Here is a 17,214-nt window from a genome sequence, read left to right as displayed (position 1 = left end):
CATTTTCCCTTGTCCCCAGTCCCTCTCCAGCTCTCCTGGAGCCCCTTTAGACCCTGGAAGGGGCTCTGAGCTCTCAGACCCTGGAGCCCTGGAGCCTTCTCCTCTCCAGGTGAGCACCCTCAGCTCTCCAGCCTGGCTCCAGAGCAGAGGGGCTCCAGCCCTTGAGGCATGTCTGTGCCCTCCTCTGGATCTGCTCCATCAGGTCCACATCCTTATTTTGGGGTCCCAGAGCTGCATGGAAAGAACCAGTTTGATCTTGTGCTCTTCCTATTTAGTGTATTTGCTCAAGACAGGATCAAAGGAGAAGCTAGTGTGGTCTCCATGGCAGCCTAATTAGACAGAATTTGTTCCCCTTTTTCCCACATAAGGTACTTATTATTAGAAAATGTCCTTGTGCCCCTGAGGAGAAAAGCAGCATTGCTGTGTGGTGGTACAACAGAACATCCTGATCACACTGGCATGGGTAACTCACTGTACTTGGTCATAGTACAACAGGCTGGGTTCTTAAACAACCATTGCAGCTAAAAAGGTTTTCACCCCTCTCTCTTCAAGCAAGAATATCTCTTTCCTACCCCTTGCTTCTTGCCCCTGGTTATCAGCTATCAACTATCAGCTGAGAAAATACTCTTCTTTATCTCATAGTCCAGGACAATTTGGAAATGAGGATATTTGCTTTAATAAAGCGCTACACTGGAGAGCTACAGATTTGTCTGGGAAGCTTTTTAGCAACTTTGTAAATTTATGGACCACAAAGGAAATCAACAGAACTGGTGATTAGTGCTTATGAGATGTATTGCTTTATAAACTGTATAAATCCAATAAGGTTTACTCAATATTGCAGTGAAATGACCCGTTGGTTTCATCTGATAAGCAAAGTGATCTGTAAGCTAAACTGTTCACTAAATATCTCCCTGGTTACTCCTAAACTGTACCCATGGAATGCCAAGCAATGGATAAGCATCCTCAGAAATTAAAGCAGCAGCATCAGCACTCATTTCATATCCCATCCCTCAGTAATGAAATTCAGTAAGAAGCACTGTTGTTCTACATTGTTCTCCACATCCCTAAAGCATCAGCTAGAAACCACTAGAAGCATAAAACTGTGAATTTACTTGGCTCATGTAATGATCCAAAGGTTCAAGTGGCCAAGGAAACTTTTCTGTAACAGACAGGTTTGTTGCTGCTTTGTTTCCAAAGACTCCTCCTGTCACCTGGAACAACACAAACACATTTTGTGTGTGTCCTGACTGCAGACAAAAGTCAACCAGAGTAAACTTAAACTGTCTCCTTTGCAGGTGTGCTTTGGGGTAGCCATGGTGCAGGTCAGCTGAGGGATGGTGACTTCTCAGGCCAAACCAGATCAATCACTTCACAGCTGTTTAGCTGTACCTGCAACCTGAGTGAGGAGAAAGGAGGAAATCTCCTCCAAACCCAGAGAAGTGCTTTCAACAACATGGGACTTTGGTGGTACTCACATGACAGCTGCCAAAGACCCCTGGGATCTCTGGATGCAAGGAAAACTTGCATTTTGGTGGGAAAAGTAAGTGTACTTCTTTCTGAAACAGCTCTAACACGCATCTCTTAACAAGCTCAAGTGTATGAGAGGTTGATTTTTCAGCTACATGCACAAGAACCCATTTTTTCAAAGAGGAGAGGTTCCTGAGCCAGCAGGAACTGCCCCTGTTCCTTGAGGATAACAACCAGAGAGCCCCACACTTGCTGTCGTGAAGAGAAGAGCTGAACTGGTTTCTGTGCCAGCCTTCCTGCCCCCTTCCCCTCTAAACAGCACAGGGTGTGACTCCTGGGGTGTTCTGTGCAGGGCCAGGAGCTGCACTCAGTGCTCCTGTGGGGTCCCCACAACTCAGCTGATTCTGTGGTTCTGTGAATTGTTTTGTTTCCTTGTATTCTGTACCTGTCAATCCCTTCCTTTTGTATCCACCATAAAAAAAGGTATACTGGCACCTACAGCTTTCTAACCAAAGAAGAACATGGTGCCTCACGAGCCCAAGGTAGGAAATACATTGAATGACTATTCAGAGTGAAGGTTTCTGTGCCAGAAACCAGCAACCACGTATTCCCAAAGAAAGAGGGACTTGAACAGAGAGAACTCTCTGGAGTCAAGCAGCAGGAATTCAAACACCCATTTTGTCCATGGTAGCAGTTAAGCCTCTTCTCTTTATCTAATCCTAAGGCTGACCATGATCAACAGATTTCTGTGGGAATCTCTCTAAATTTTTATCAGAAAAGTTAGTTTTACTGCCTGGAGGGAATGACTTTCAGTAAATGCAGCCTGTGCTTACAGAGGCACTTTGGGGCAGTAGAATGGAAGTGCTGGGTTCACATTTGAACGATGCTCCTTGGAAACTGAAATACAGGCAGCCAGCTGAGATTGCCTTTGAGAATTAAGACTTCTCATTTATAATTCATAGGAAATAAATACCCATCCTGAATGGTTTAGAAGAGTGTTTTTGTACCTTTGTACCAATGAAGGGAATTTTGTATGAGGGAATTTCCCTTGTCTTGTAATAAAGGGGGGAAAACATTCTTATAATTGAGGCTGATTTCACAGTTTGGAACTTGTAAAATAATTAAATCCACTACCTGTATGTCCAAACCTATTTTTTAGTAAATCTTAACTGGAAATACAACTGAAATGCAGCAGCTGATAGGGCAGGGAGACAGTGGAAGTGCACCAGCACTTTCTGTTTAGGCTTGGTACTGAACCCTGCACAGAAATCAAGCAGACAGAAGTTTGAAGGGGAAACTTGGATGAAATTTTCATCTTGCTTACTGAGAAAAGGACCAAATTTAATTTAAATGCAGAGCATTCAGAGCAAGAGGGACACTCCCCCTCCTTATCCAGGGATCCTCATTCTGAAAAAGCAATCTAATGACTTAAAGACAGTTGTTTTTTTTTTTTTACATATATTTCTGCCAAGTCAGAGTGAAGTGTTCAGGAGAGAAAACATTGATATCCTTCCATGTCACAGGATTCTGAACATGCTGTGTCAGGTGATTAAAGAAGCTAATCAGGTGGAGTAAGGATTGGTTTACATTTTGCTACAGGAAAATTATGTATTGCCCAGCAAAATAATCACTAATGTACTTGACCAACTGTTTTGATGCAGTTGGATAAAACTTCCCTTAAGAGATACTCAGGGATTCCCTTTTTCTTATGAATATTCATTTCCTTACAATGTTAATGCTTACAAGTGAACCAAGTCTCTTGGCACACATTTCAGAATACTGTTTTCTTTAGAGAGAATCTAAGCAAATCTGATGCCATTTCAGAAGTATCCTCAAGGGTCTTAGTGTAAATAATTCTTAACTTCACATTAAAAAAATAGACTTTATTATTACAATGCACATCTTGGGTTAAGTAAACAGGAAATGAGCAACAACTCTAGTTTGGCATGAAAGATCAAAGGAGCATGAGTGATAGATTAGAGGTTCATGGCAGGAAGGAAGCAAGTCCATTCTTTGTCATTTCCAAAACAAGATCCTTGCTACACAAAATGTAACCAATGTAACTACAGAGCCTCAGCTGATAACTCTGATGATATTACCTAATTAATTAAAGCACACTGATGAGCCCTATGGCATTTGCTTTGGGCAGCCAGGCGCTCTTTACTCAAATGTAACAAAAGCTTTCCCAACTGCTTCACCAAAGTGTCTCCAGGACATCAGCATTCCACTGAAGCCATTAAGGTGAACTTCCTATTTTTAGCAGTCCAGAAAGCATATTCTGCCAGAATTACCGCAGCATTCAGGCAGTGAGCAGTTAGGGGAGCTGAAACTGCATCTGTTGAAAGGCAGATCCTGGCAGTTCAGGTGTCAGACGTTCACAGGGATGTGCTGATGGTTCTGACAACTCGTCTCAACCCCTCGTGCAGAATTTCTGCTTTCATGGTGGAAATGTGCAATATTTACCCAGACCCAGAAATAACACCAGCCCAAAAGGGGCCAAATGAGACAAGTTTCCAGTCTAAAAATAGCTTGAAAAATGAGCAATAAGTGATTAAATAAACAAACCAGAAATGAGAATAGAGCCACTATACACAAGGAATGTAAACATGAAGCATATTTTTAAACCTTTTTCCATCCCCAGAATGGTGCAACACCTTAAATAATGCAAATGTTTGCTCTGGAACTGAGGAAGAGTTTGGTAAGCACCGCATTGATCTTTTCAACTGATGTACAGATGCATTTGTATTGACAAATTTCTGTTAGCAATCTGCTCAGTAAACTAGCAATGATCCCTTAGCACCCTGTTTGGGAAGTTAGAATGTATTCCCAGATCTACACATTTTCATTTTGTATCTGCCTAAAAAAAATATATATATTCAAGTTCCCATTTCAGAAAGATAGGACTAGTTGGCCTTATAGAAATCTGTAATGAGAAAATGCATTCTCAACTGCGCTGGCAACCTTGGCACATGAGTCTAAGTGAAAAGTCAGGTGACTAAAGTGTAATTCACCCTGATGTTTTGGATGGTCACCCATTTAGATCAAAGATTCTTTGTTTTGCCTTTGCAGCTGGGAGCCCAACAAGGTTTACATTCCCTATCAAGGCATTTGCATGGGAAACTAATCTAACAATACTTCTACTACTTCTAATACTAGTACTAGTATTTAGCTAAGGCCTGTAGAACTTCTACATCACATCAGGTATTGCTCTGAGGTAAAATGAAAGAGCTTCTTTTGAGTTACTTGTAGACTGCTTTCTTATGGAACTGAAGTTTAGGCACTTGTGCAGTTGCCTATTTATGTATAACCACTTGTGCATCTCAGCCTCAAAACGTATTTTGAATTTAGTGAACAATTTCACATTAATTGCAAAATCTAATACTATCAATAAGTTAAATTTATGAAGCCCTTGCCCAAGAGAACAAAAACCCCAAACAACCTCTGGGTAGCGGAGTGTCCAGTCGGTGTGAAAAGCTCCAGATCAGCTGCAGAGCACTCTGAGTGTCACTCAGCCCAGGACAGGCAGCTGGGACACTCTGGGTGGAATGCAATGAAAAGTTTGTGAAGGGCAGCAGAAAATCCCAGGAAACATAGGAAGGATCTGGGGAATTGCAGGGATGGTTGTGGGAGATGTGAGAAATGTGGGAGGGCTGGAGATGGCATGATGAGATGAGTTATGGGATGAGAAGGATTGGTGTTTATAAATTGTTGCCTTTTTGTCCTCGCCAGCTCTGGCTCAGCACCTGCCCTGCAGGCTCCAGGTGAACAGAGAGCAGGGAGGTAGGGAAAGGACAGGACATGAGCTCCATTCCACAAGCACAGGAGGGAGACCTTGCAGTCAGAACTCACCTTTTTCAGCACCAGATAATCCCCTGGCTGGATCTGTGTTCCATGAGGATTTTCTGGTGTCTAATAAGCACATATTGAAGTGCAGCTTTTCCAAGGGCACACTGAGCTCTTCCTGTGGCATTTCCCCCCCAAGCCATACAGATACATATCAAATTTCAGCCTTTTTAAACTCACTTAAAATCTACCAACTACAGGAAGTAATTGGTAGGAAGACAACCAAGTTACATCAGTGTCTCCCAGTGAGAGTGAGAATATTTGTTTCTCTTGAAGATCCTTTTTGGTGATCTGCATCACTTCTTTCTCTAGTATTGTCTTTCCAGTACAAGGTACATTTATTGCCATCCTGCCTGTACAGCCAGTGCCTGGAAAAGAGAGCATTTTACACAGGTGTCATTTGAAGACAAAGAGCATTCACTATTTATTTCAATGAAAAAAATTGCATTGATTATGTGCATCCTAAAGCTGTAGATTCACAGCCATTTCAGACTTCAGTAAAATCACATTGTCACTGAAAGAAAAGATTTCCAGACTTCTCCCTTTTCTTGAGCAGAGCAAGCATTCACAGACAAGCACTGAATGAGATTAACAACAAGAGCATTTGCCAGTCTGCTTTGGGAGAAGGATCTTTTCCACACAAACTGGAACGTTGCCTTTTGCTGCAGTCTCCCCGGCAGCCAGACCCCACCTTGGGCTGCTCCCCATCACCCACTTGCCTTACTAGGCAAAGTGTTTCAAGCATCCAGAGAGGGCCCACACACCCTGCTTGGGTTCCTCTCTCTGTTTTCTTGCAAAAGCTGCCAATTTAAACAGTTCCTGTTCTTAGCTGCATCCACATCACTCCTTCCACTGCACCAGCACAGCTGATGTGCCAAATGTGCAGTGCACAAGATCATCTTCAAACGACGCTAAAAACAAATGCTCAGGTGTTTCAGGTGGTCACAGCCTATTCCAAGGGAGCCCTTCACTCCTGTCCACGTAATGGGGTGACAATGGACAGGTTCTGAAAGATGAAACAGTGCCCTGGAGTGAGTGTGATGAGTCAGTAGTTCTGCCAACACAGAGTGAATATCACACATGGAATTAAAGCTCAGGAATTCTTGGATAAAAAGATTAGTAAAAAGCCCATATTTAGTAAGCAAAGCAGAAGAAGAAAGAGTAAGAATGTACAAAAATAGGAATGAATGAGAATCCAGTAATGTTAGACAGCAAAGTCACTAAAATACCTTGCACTTTGAGGCTGGCAGTGTGTTTATATTATAATTATAGCTGGAGTCCCAACAGGTACAATATGAATAGAAATAGCACAGCAAGAAAGACTGACCCCTCACCACACAACCTCAAAACCAGCACATCCTCAACATATCAAAGTAATCTTTTTGGAAAAAGAAAAACCAAAATCACTTTGAAACACACCCTCAGATAAAATATTGATTCCACACCACTTAACAACAATGAACCTCACTGGTAGAATTCTCTGATCAAGCCAGAGCTTTATAGTTTGGAGTTTACCTGAGGAAGCCATGAGAAGGAGACACTGCTGTGGGGAATAATGCAAAAAAGCCTCAGAGAAACAAGATTTATATAAATAATGTGTGCAAGGCACCAGAGGGGCAGAATTGCTTTGGTTATTGAAGTAAAGTCTCCCTGTAGTCACAAGAACTGCCTGTGCAAGCGGTTCTCAAGATAGATCATTGACATATTTACATATGATGATACATACCAGTACTTGATATTGGTATATTTGCTATAATTTGTGTGATATTTAAATGAAAAATGAAAATTTAAGTGCCAAAAAAACCTTTAGAGTTTCTACATTTTGTGCTTTCAAATGTTTACATTCAAGACATAGCACCACTGCTGCAGGAACGAAGAGCTGGATTTACTTTTGCATTCAAATTTAGGGAAAAAAACTCCGTTTCAAAGATTAAGGAAAATGCTGCATCTGTGTTTAAAGTTACCAAGTGAGGCGTGTCTCTAAAACTGGGCAATGGACTGGCCTGAGCAAACCCTTTTTGTGCAACAAAGATCAGTCTCACAGAAGATCTGTGGGCAGACCCTGAGGAGGAGAACAGCCCTTGACCATTCTCTTCCTCCTGTCCCTTGGCCATACACTCATTTCAGGAGAAAGCAGAATTGGAAGGCATTGGAGAGGTAACTGCAAGGTTCCCTTCCAGCTGGCCAGGGCTCCCAGGGGCAAGGAAACATCAAATGGGTAAGGAAAGATCCCAGGGACAAGGAAAGAAACCAGGGACAAGGAAAGAAACCAGGGACAAGGAAAGATCCCAGGGACAAGGAAAGAAACCAGGGACAAGGAAAGAAACCAGGGACAAGGAAAGATCCCAGGGACAAGGAAAGAAACCAGGGACAAGGAAAGATCCCAGGGACAAGGAAAGATCAAATGGATAAGGAAAGATCCCAGGGACAAGGAAAGATCAAATGGACAAGGAAAGATCCCAGGGACAAGGAAAGATCCCAGGGACAAGGAAACATCCCAGGGACAAGGAAAGATCAAATGGATAAGGAAAGATCCCAGGGGCAAGGAAACATCAAATGGGTAAGGAAAGATCCCAGGGACAAGGAAAGATCCCAGGGACAAGGAAACATCCCAGGGACAAGGAAAGATCAAATGGACAAGGAAAGATCCCAGGGACAAGGAAAGATCAAATGGACAAGGAAAGACCCCAGGGACAAGGAAACCTCCGTGCCCAGCAGCAGCTCCCTGGGAGGCGCAGCAGGGCCAGGGCAGGAGCCCCCCTGGGCCAGGCAGGATTTGAACATTTGGTGGCCAGGTCCTGCAGCCACCCCCTGCCTGGGCACCTGGAGCCCTCAGGACAGCCAGGCCAGCTGAGGGCCGTGGCTGGGCGGTGGCACCAGCTCCATCCCTGCGCCCGCCTGCATCCCACACGAGCTCCGTCCCCTCAGCCACGGGGGCTCCCAGCGCTGAGCCCTGGGCCGGGGTGCCGGTATTTCAGTTTTTATTTCAGCAATATTCAGTTTTATGGCTCTATAACCATTCCAGGCAATTTCTGGTGAGCGGCTTCAGCCCAAGAGTCCCAAGTGGAAGCATTATCAGCATAAAAATGCAAGCAGACATCACATCACAAGTTAGTGGATTCCCAGTGTAAAATCAGACTTCCCCAGTTGCTTTTCTTGCCAGTGCAGCTGGTTTTCTTTTCACAATAGGATTAAGAGCAAAGAAACAATTTACAATTCCTGGTTAGGCATTAAGGTTCAAAACTGAGTAAATTTCAGTTCGTAATCAGCTAAAGCCCCAACTCACCCATTACATTTTATAAATAGCAGTTTAAATTTGTTATTTGGGACTCGTTGTACGAATGGGAAAGTAAGAAGGAATTTAAAAATCAGTGTAAATGGGAGATGAAAAAATTTAAAATAGTATTTTGGAAATATTGTAAAAGCCTTAATAAAAAAAAGAAAGCCATCCCCTCAAAATATTTTAATCTATTCAGGTTATGATACATGCATGTAGAAATAGCAAAAAATAATTTAATCTACTATAAAATTTCTCAAACCAAGGCAAAGGGCTAGCTGCATCTCTTAGTCATTACAGCAGAGAGATATTGGTTTGTCAACCCATTTACACAACCAAAAAGATGAATTTTGGTTTAGATTTTAGGATAAAGATGGGGATGACAACAAGCAAGGGCTGGGTGCTGTCACCAGGCTCTGCTGGTAGAGCATGTCCAGGGGCTGTGGCAGAAGCCAGGAGGACACTCCAGGCTGTGCCTCAGTGCTCCCCAGGCCAGGGGGCTCCTGGCTGAGCCAGGGCAGCCTGGCAGCCGCCCTGGGTACCCCCAGGTCCTGGCAGGGAGCACAGCCCCCTGGGTACCCCCAGGCCCTGGCAGGGAGCACAGCCCCCTGGGTACCCCCAGGCCCTGGCAGGGAGCACTGACCCCCAGGTGCCCTCAGGCCCTGGCAGGGAGCACTGTCCCCTGGGTACCCCCAGGCCCTGGCAGGGAGCACTGCCCCCTGGGTGCCCCCAGGTCCTGGCAGGGAGCACTGACCCCTGGGTGCCCCCAGGTCTTGGCAGGGAGCACTGCCCCCTGGGTACCCCCAGGTCCTGGCAGGGAGCACTGTCCCCTGGGTACCCCCAGGTCCTGGCAGGGAGCACTGCCCCCAGCCCAGCCCAGCCTGGGGCTCTGGGTGCCCCTGTGGGTGGCTGTGAACTCAGGGACACCCCAGACTCACAGACTGCAGGCTGGGGTGAATTCCCTCGTGTGGAGGAAAGGAAAAAGTGCCAGGCTATGAGCTCCAAAGGACAGCTCCAGGTTCCACGCAGGAGCACCAGGCTCTGCCTGGGAACTCCCAGAAAGGGACATTTTGTTGGCTCCCTGTACTCTGGGGCCCATGTCAGACACGACCCTGCATCCCAGGAGCTGTGGGATAGTTGGAATGGCGCTGCCAGCGGGGCTCAGGAGCTGCAGGGTGGTGCCAGGGGCAGCTGGGCACACACAGGCTCTTCATCTCCAGAGTCCTCCTCACACCCAGCAGCCACTGATGTCAACTGATGTTTTCTGGGTGAATACCCACCAGCCAAATGTCTGGATGCTCCAGGTCTTTGGTCAAGCTATTTCCAAGCAGAGTTCCAGAAATAGCACATGGTTTTATTTACTGTGGAGCAGTCCACATTAATTTGCCAAGTGCCATTACATAACAGCAATTAATTACATTATTTCCTCATTACTAGATGTGAGCATAGAGCGCTGCCACAATGTGCTGAATGCATTTCTGTAGCTCTTCTCAGTAGCTTTGAAGGGAAGATAAACAAGGACAAGCAGAGTGCCTAGATTAACAACAAATGATAAATCCAAGCCCCTTCATTGAGCCAAATTAAATATTCTATTGTAGGCCTTGACCTAATTACAGCTACTGGTTATTTTTCTTGTAGTCTTTCATTAAACAGATTTTTTAAAAGATCTGGGTCTGTCATGAGAATAGGCTAAAAGCTTCCTTTAGACATACCTTCAGAAATTATCTTGCACGCTACGGATAATTTCAGAAGGCTTCAAAAGTTGGTATTAGATTTCTTAGAATCAGGATTTCATTCTCTATTTTAAGAGAAAAACTCATTTTGTTTAGAATAGTGATTTATGTACCTTTTAAAAGCTACAAGCTATATGTGCTTGCAGACAACTCCAGATGTTATTGCCAGAACCTGGACCTTAGGTTTAACTTGTTAAACTTTTCTTTGGTTATTCTTGTATTTTAGTACACTGATGTGTCCAGAAGGTATGTTTAAAGTATGTGTTGCATACGCCCCTGGCATACACACTATATACTGGACTTTGCTGTTTTATCAGAATTGTACCACCTTTCAAGCATTTGTAAAGGGCAGTTAACACTGTACTGAATTACTATAAAGTAATTAATTTATTTAATGCTGTCTGGTTTGGCAGCCTTAGAATCTCCTGAATTTCTTTTTTTAGAGCTTTGTTTTCTCTCTCTACATCTCCCCTGCAATAAGTGATCTCTCTGTCCCTAGGATTCAGGCTCCTGCATTAGAAAAGCTCCGGTATGTTCTATCTCATAGATTCAAAATCAGCCCTAAATGGCTCTGACCTACTTTAGCCCTGTATCATTGTCAGAGAGGAGATGTGCCAGGGTCTGAGATGTTTCAATTCCCTCAGGGAATCTGACCTATCCTAGAATAAAATTAAAATTGCACGAGAAGGACCAAACTCTGTTTTCAGGGCCAATGTACTCACTGGTCAGATTCAGAGTCTTGGAAGTGAATGTCTGTCCATACTGGTGTGTCTAGGGGCAGAATCTGGCTAAAGAGCTGCTCTCAAAAGAACAGTTTTGCCAGCTGGTTACCAAACTGGGTGCTAAGCTGAGTCTCTCCTATGTTCTTAAAATGCTTTTGGCCCAGGTAGGATCCAGGTGTAGGTGTTGGTGTTGATGACATCTCTGATGCACTTGCTGAGAACCAAACTCAGTGCCAGGTCTGCTCCTCCACAGGGAAAATCCCAGCCATGAGAGGACATAATCGTGGGAGTAAATAGGTCCACACATGCAAAGTCACTTAACAGTACAGCTCTAAAGCCCCCCAGAATATCTGCAGTGTCCCTGCCCTTCACACGCTCCTGGGGCTGAGGCTGGCCTCCTCCAGGATCCCCCCTCAGCCCTGCTTACCTTCCATATCACAGTTTGTTTATTTCTCTTGTGCAACCCGTTTAAAAATTTATTTATTTTCACTGGTCTCACAGCTGATTTTATTGTATTCACACAAATTCCAGCTCACTCTGACCATCACAGCCCTGTGCCCTTGCAAGCCAGCACTGCTACCTGATCCCTGCCCTTGCTCTGCTGTGTTTGCTTGGTGGTAAAACATTCCACAGCTGGAGACCTTATACCAAGGACTTCCAAACTGTCAAAACAGAACTTACTGCTCTGTAAATATAATTTCCTAATTTCAACTCCCAAACAAATTATACATATAGAAAGAGAGGGGGCATTTTTAATGCTCCCTACCATCTGTAAGCTTCTAGGGATGTGTAACTTTGTTCATGATCAGAGTTCATAAGGGATATACAGATAAGGCTCTCCTAAGACACACACTCAGCATTGCAAACATCAGATTTTGTATCAGGTATTGAATGAACCTGGCTGTATGTTTGGGGTATCTGCAAGGGTGCAGACAGAACTGTGTCCATGTAACTTTAAACAATCATCTCTGTATCCCAAAGGGCCATTCTGAGGTGACCTTTTAAACCCTCACTGATTCATGAGAGACATAATTGAAATTTGTGCCTATTCTGATTAATCCAAACCAGGCCAGAAAAAGCCTATTCGGTGACCTCTGTACTGCAGTTGCTTTTCCGAAAAGCAATGTTGCAGTTGACAAACAGGAACTTCTACTGAGCAGTTTTGGTGGAATGGGCAGTGACAGGACAAGCTTGAAGGCAGAATAACCTGATCTTTCTCTGAGATGGCATCTCAGGCAAAGTTATTAGCATAGGGGCTGTCAGCACAGGGGAGCTTACCCTGATTCTTCTTCTGTCACACGAGTTATTCAGCTGACATCAAGTAACATTAACCCATCTAGTCCAAAGAAATATGAAAAACCACTTCATAGGTGTAAGAACATTTCTAGGCATGCTTACTGTAAACAATTTTGCACAGTGTTAATTAGATTTCCAGGACCTGAAACAAATATAATCAGAACAGAGTATTAGGTACAGAGCTCAATCCAAACAAGAAGAAACTGTAAACTCTAAGTATTCCGTATGGAAAAATGTGGGTGTCTTATTTTAACATGTCAGCATTGAAAAGAAAAAATCCTGGGACTTATGACAGCAATGAATGCAGAGTTCACAGTCAGAAGGCCTGGAGAATCTGTCCAGTGCTTGAGGGGAAGGGAGACAGTGAAATCACATACACTGTAAAGATCCATACAAATTAGATATAAAATAAAATTCTTATTTTTAGCGTTTGCCCAACAGCAAAGACAAGGGAACAGCACATAAACAATTCAGAAGGGAAGCAGTAACCTAAGCTAGTCCAGGGTACATTGAGCATTTGAGTTCCAGAGGCAGGAGGTGCTCATGGAATTGAAGAACATGAACTCCTATAGATGAAGAAAAATTGTAATAGGCAATCAAATAGGAAAGAAAAACCACATTTTTCTGTCCCCACCTTGCCACTCCAGGAGGGATCTTGCAAAATGCCAAGGGTCTTTTGCTCAAAACTGAGGGCCAGAGTAAATGAAAGACTTCACTTGCCCAGAATTATGAGAGTAACTTGGCACTTAACTCTCATTAAACTGTCATGAAAGTCAAATGGGGTTTAGGAAGATAAACCTCAGAGGATCCAGGCCTTTGGTACCTAAAAGAAACTTGGGTTTAATTGAAAACCAGCACCAAAACAGTGATTCTGAATTCTTTTCAACCATCTGGAGATGCCTGATATTTTTAGTTTTCCCTGTTTTTCTGAGAGAGGCATAAAGATAGAACAACTCTGTAGCATAGGGAATATGGAAATCAGTCTTGAGCTCTTTCACTCTGACATATTTAAAGCAAAAAGATTGAATAACATCCATTTCCATAGCTCCTTCCTGAGCAGCTGCCTTTACCAGAAAAGGAGACACCACCATCACCTGTCCTCAAGGAACCTTCCAGAACAAAAAAGGAAACCCTGTTCTGTTCTGTTCTGTTCTGTTCTGTTCTGTTCTGTTCTGTTCTGTGGGTGAGCAGGCAGCAGGGGCATCAATGGGAAGGGGAATCAGACCTCTGGAATCCAAATGAAGAGACAATCCCCTCTGACTGTAGAGAATAAAATCTCTTGCAATTCAGTGTGTGAGATCCAGCTGGTCCCCAGCACTTCCCTACAAACCAGCACACAGCTGCCTGCTTGGTGTGGGACGCTCCAGATCCCTTCTGCTGCTCTTCCAGACTCTCCTGCAGCACTGGAATACAAAGTCTTCTCCTGAGATCAAGTGCCAAAATGTTGGGAATAGATCTAGCCTTGAGGCCAGTTGTAATTCCACATCAGCTGAAGCTCTTGTGGAAAAGGGACATAGATAATGTATTTTACATATATATATAGATATACACATACACATACATACATACATACATACATATAAATTGCATTTTATATTTTGCAACATATTGGAGAATTTAAGATGCATGTCCCAGGGTATAAGACAATATAGGAGATATGCTCCTGGGAGCTTATCTTGCCCAAAATAAATAAAATATGATCCACAGTTGTTCATGGTATTAACAGAGCTAAATTGCAATTCTCTCCACTGATTCAATTCGGTTTGTAAGTAAGGAAAGCAATTAAAGATGCCATTAGCCTGGTGATGAGTATGTTTCCATCCCCCATGTGACTCTTACTTGAGCATCTGTGTTCTTGTGAGCAATCCTGTGATTAAATTCATGATCCCTCTGAAGATAATCTCCTAATTTCTGCTTGCTTATTCTCTCTGAAAAATTTTGTTTGTCTGAAACCTGAAAACGGTACAATTAAGTGTACGTAGCCTTAAGTAAAGCCACATTTTAGAAATTATATAATTTTATCAATTGTACCTGCTGATTGTGTTCTCTGTTCAAGACAAATATTTTTGTTAGGATTGGCCAAAGAGATTTTCAAAATCTTACTGCTTCAGGCACTGGAGGACAAAAAGGAAACACTTTGTAAGAAATCTGAACAATAGCAGTAAAAGCATTTTCCAAAACAGAATCTCCTGGAGTGGGAGCCAGTGTGACCCACAGACTGCTTGCAAAAAAAAGTCTAAGGAAAATCTCAGCTTGGAAGAGATCAATAAATGGCAGCTCTGGGAAAGAGTGGGGTGTTTATTAGCTTTTGTCATCACCCATTTTAAAAAGATTGGTTGCAATGGCAGGAGCCTAACATAATTAGTACCAGTGAGGGAGGGGTAGGATCTTAACTAGAAAAGGAAAAATAGGGATTAGGGAGATTTCATATTGCTTGGAGAATTTTGTCATCCTGGTTATTTGATGAAGTAACTGAAGCAGTGCTGCAGCTCATAATAGTTCTCTTTCAAAAATACTGCATGAGGCTACCAAGGGGAAAAAGAAACACAGTTCTTATTCTAAGAAAGAATGAACCAATTAGCAGCTAGGGAATTATAAATTATACTCATTAATTTAAATTCCTGGGAAAATACTGACATATTTTCCAATATTTTATCAAAGCATATGGGAAACCCATAGACTCACAGGCATCATGGATTTACTGAGAACAAATTCTGTCAAGACAATCTAATTCCCTTCTCTCAAAGACAACTGGCCCTGGGAATGGACAAAAAGCAGTGGGAGGCAAATGTCTGGGCTCCAGTAAAGCCTTGGCTGCTGTCTCCTGGAACATCCACACAAGGAAGTATCCTCTGGATGAAGTTCCTGCAGGACCTATGCAAGGAAAGAACACTGAGACTGCAACATTCAGTGATTCAGAGAAAACTGAAGGACTTGTGCCTGATGCTGTCCCAGAAAGTCCTGTTTGTGCTCTCAGTGCTGACTTGGAAGATGGAATAGAGAGTGTCCTTATTAAATTTGCAAATGCCAGTAAGCTGAGCCTGCAAGTGCCCAGGATAAATAAAAATATAAATAAATAAATGTCTGAGAAGAGATGCAGGTCAATAGGAAGAAGTGCTATACTGGTCCAAACAGAAATAGTCAACTGCAAAAACACAAGGTGGGGAATAAATGATGAGGGAACATTAATGCTGAACTTGGGAGCCTCAGTGACTCACAAGCTGGACGTGAGTCAGGGAACCAACACTGCTCATGTAGTCACAAAAATGGGATGTGACAGCCTGAGAGGTTTAAGTCAAAGTGAAGGAATGTTCTGCTCTGCAATGGTGCCACCTCTGGGCCCTGGTTTTGGGGCCATTCTTCAGGAAAGCTGTTGCTGACTTTAAGAAAATTCAGAGGAGAGTGACAATGAAGGACCTTTTAAATTCTGTGCAAGAATGAACAAAATGGGATTGTCTTGCTTAAAGCTGAAAACTGGGAAAACAAATAAATACTCTCCAGATGGACAGGAAAAGAAAAAAAACCCAGATTTAATCGCAGCAAAATAAAACCCCCAACATTGTTCAGGTTAGACATTAGAAAAGCTTTCCAAGGATAATAGTAAATTTTCAGAACAGCTGACCCTGGAATATTTCAGTCCCCAGCACTGAAGGTCTCTGAGGACACTGCCGAGGAAAGGCACAGGGCAGTTTTCTTGCCATGTAGCTGAAGGATGAAGCTGGTGATAAGCTGAGGCTTCCTAGAACAACTCCTTTTGACTTTCTAGAATGCCTTAGTCTCCATTCTGGAGTAATGGTAAGCCCATTTGTATGGACATTTTTTGTCTCTGAGATCCCCCTGAACATGCCCCTGCTTGTTTGCTGGAGGAGGTTCTGTCCACACCGCCCCCATTCTCTAATGGCTTTATTTAAAAGATATTATCTTTCAATAACAATCTTTATTTCTCTAATTTTAGGATATGGATAAGAATTATCCAGTATATTGCTTTTACAAAACATAAATTCCCTGCATAAATGCAACAAAGTGGATATAAACTCAATAGAGCCATGTGTGAAGATACTTGGACATAAATATGTTGTGGAGTTTGAATAGACACAAAATGGAAGCCCTATACATGTGTTAAAGCAGTAAACCTTTGTTATTCAGGTGAAAAGAAAAATATTAAACATCTTTGTTTATTTTGTGACTTTACTTGAAGCAGATACTCTTTGAACTAATAATCTCATACATGGATCAAGCCTCAGGTGCCAGAGCTTTTCCATGAAGTTAAAAGGGAAAATTTCTCCTTACATCATGCAGAACAGGTAAAAGCAGTATTGCAGCTGCACAACATTTTCTTTGAAAACTTCTCTATTAAATAACACCAGAAAAAAACCCAAAACACCAAAGTTGAAAAGGTTACTTCTGCACATTCAAAAAAAAAAAAATCTTTCTGTGTGAGAAATCTTCTTGAATTTGACCTAAAATTATTTCTTTTGCTCCTTCCTAGGAGTTAGGAATCTTCAATAAACAGTGACATGCCAGTGTACTGAAACATGTAATAGCTTAAGAATTTTCTCATTTACCCTATAAAGTTATTGTACACATCCAAAAGCACTGATTTAACAAACTCTTCACATTTTTATATTTTAGAAGGATCCTTTCAGAAAAACCAGAAACCTATTGATAATAAGATGGCCTATTTGTGTGTTTGCAGTGAGTTTATCTCTCTCATAGCTGATAGTCTCACAAGCAGACTATTCACCTGGATTTCCCACTAAATCCCTGGGGCATGATTCCAGATGGGTTGAGAGCAGGTGCCTGGGGCTGCACTTGGCGCCTGTGCTCACAGTGGTGGCCACAGAGATTCCCTTCCCAAGGATTCCACAAGTAGATT

This window comes from Vidua chalybeata, chromosome 11, assembly GCF_026979565.1.
Source record: "Vidua chalybeata isolate OUT-0048 chromosome 11, bVidCha1 merged haplotype, whole genome shotgun sequence".
In the NCBI taxonomy this organism is placed as follows: Eukaryota; Metazoa; Chordata; class Aves; order Passeriformes; family Viduidae; genus Vidua; species Vidua chalybeata.
This window is presented reverse-complemented; position numbering follows the sequence as displayed.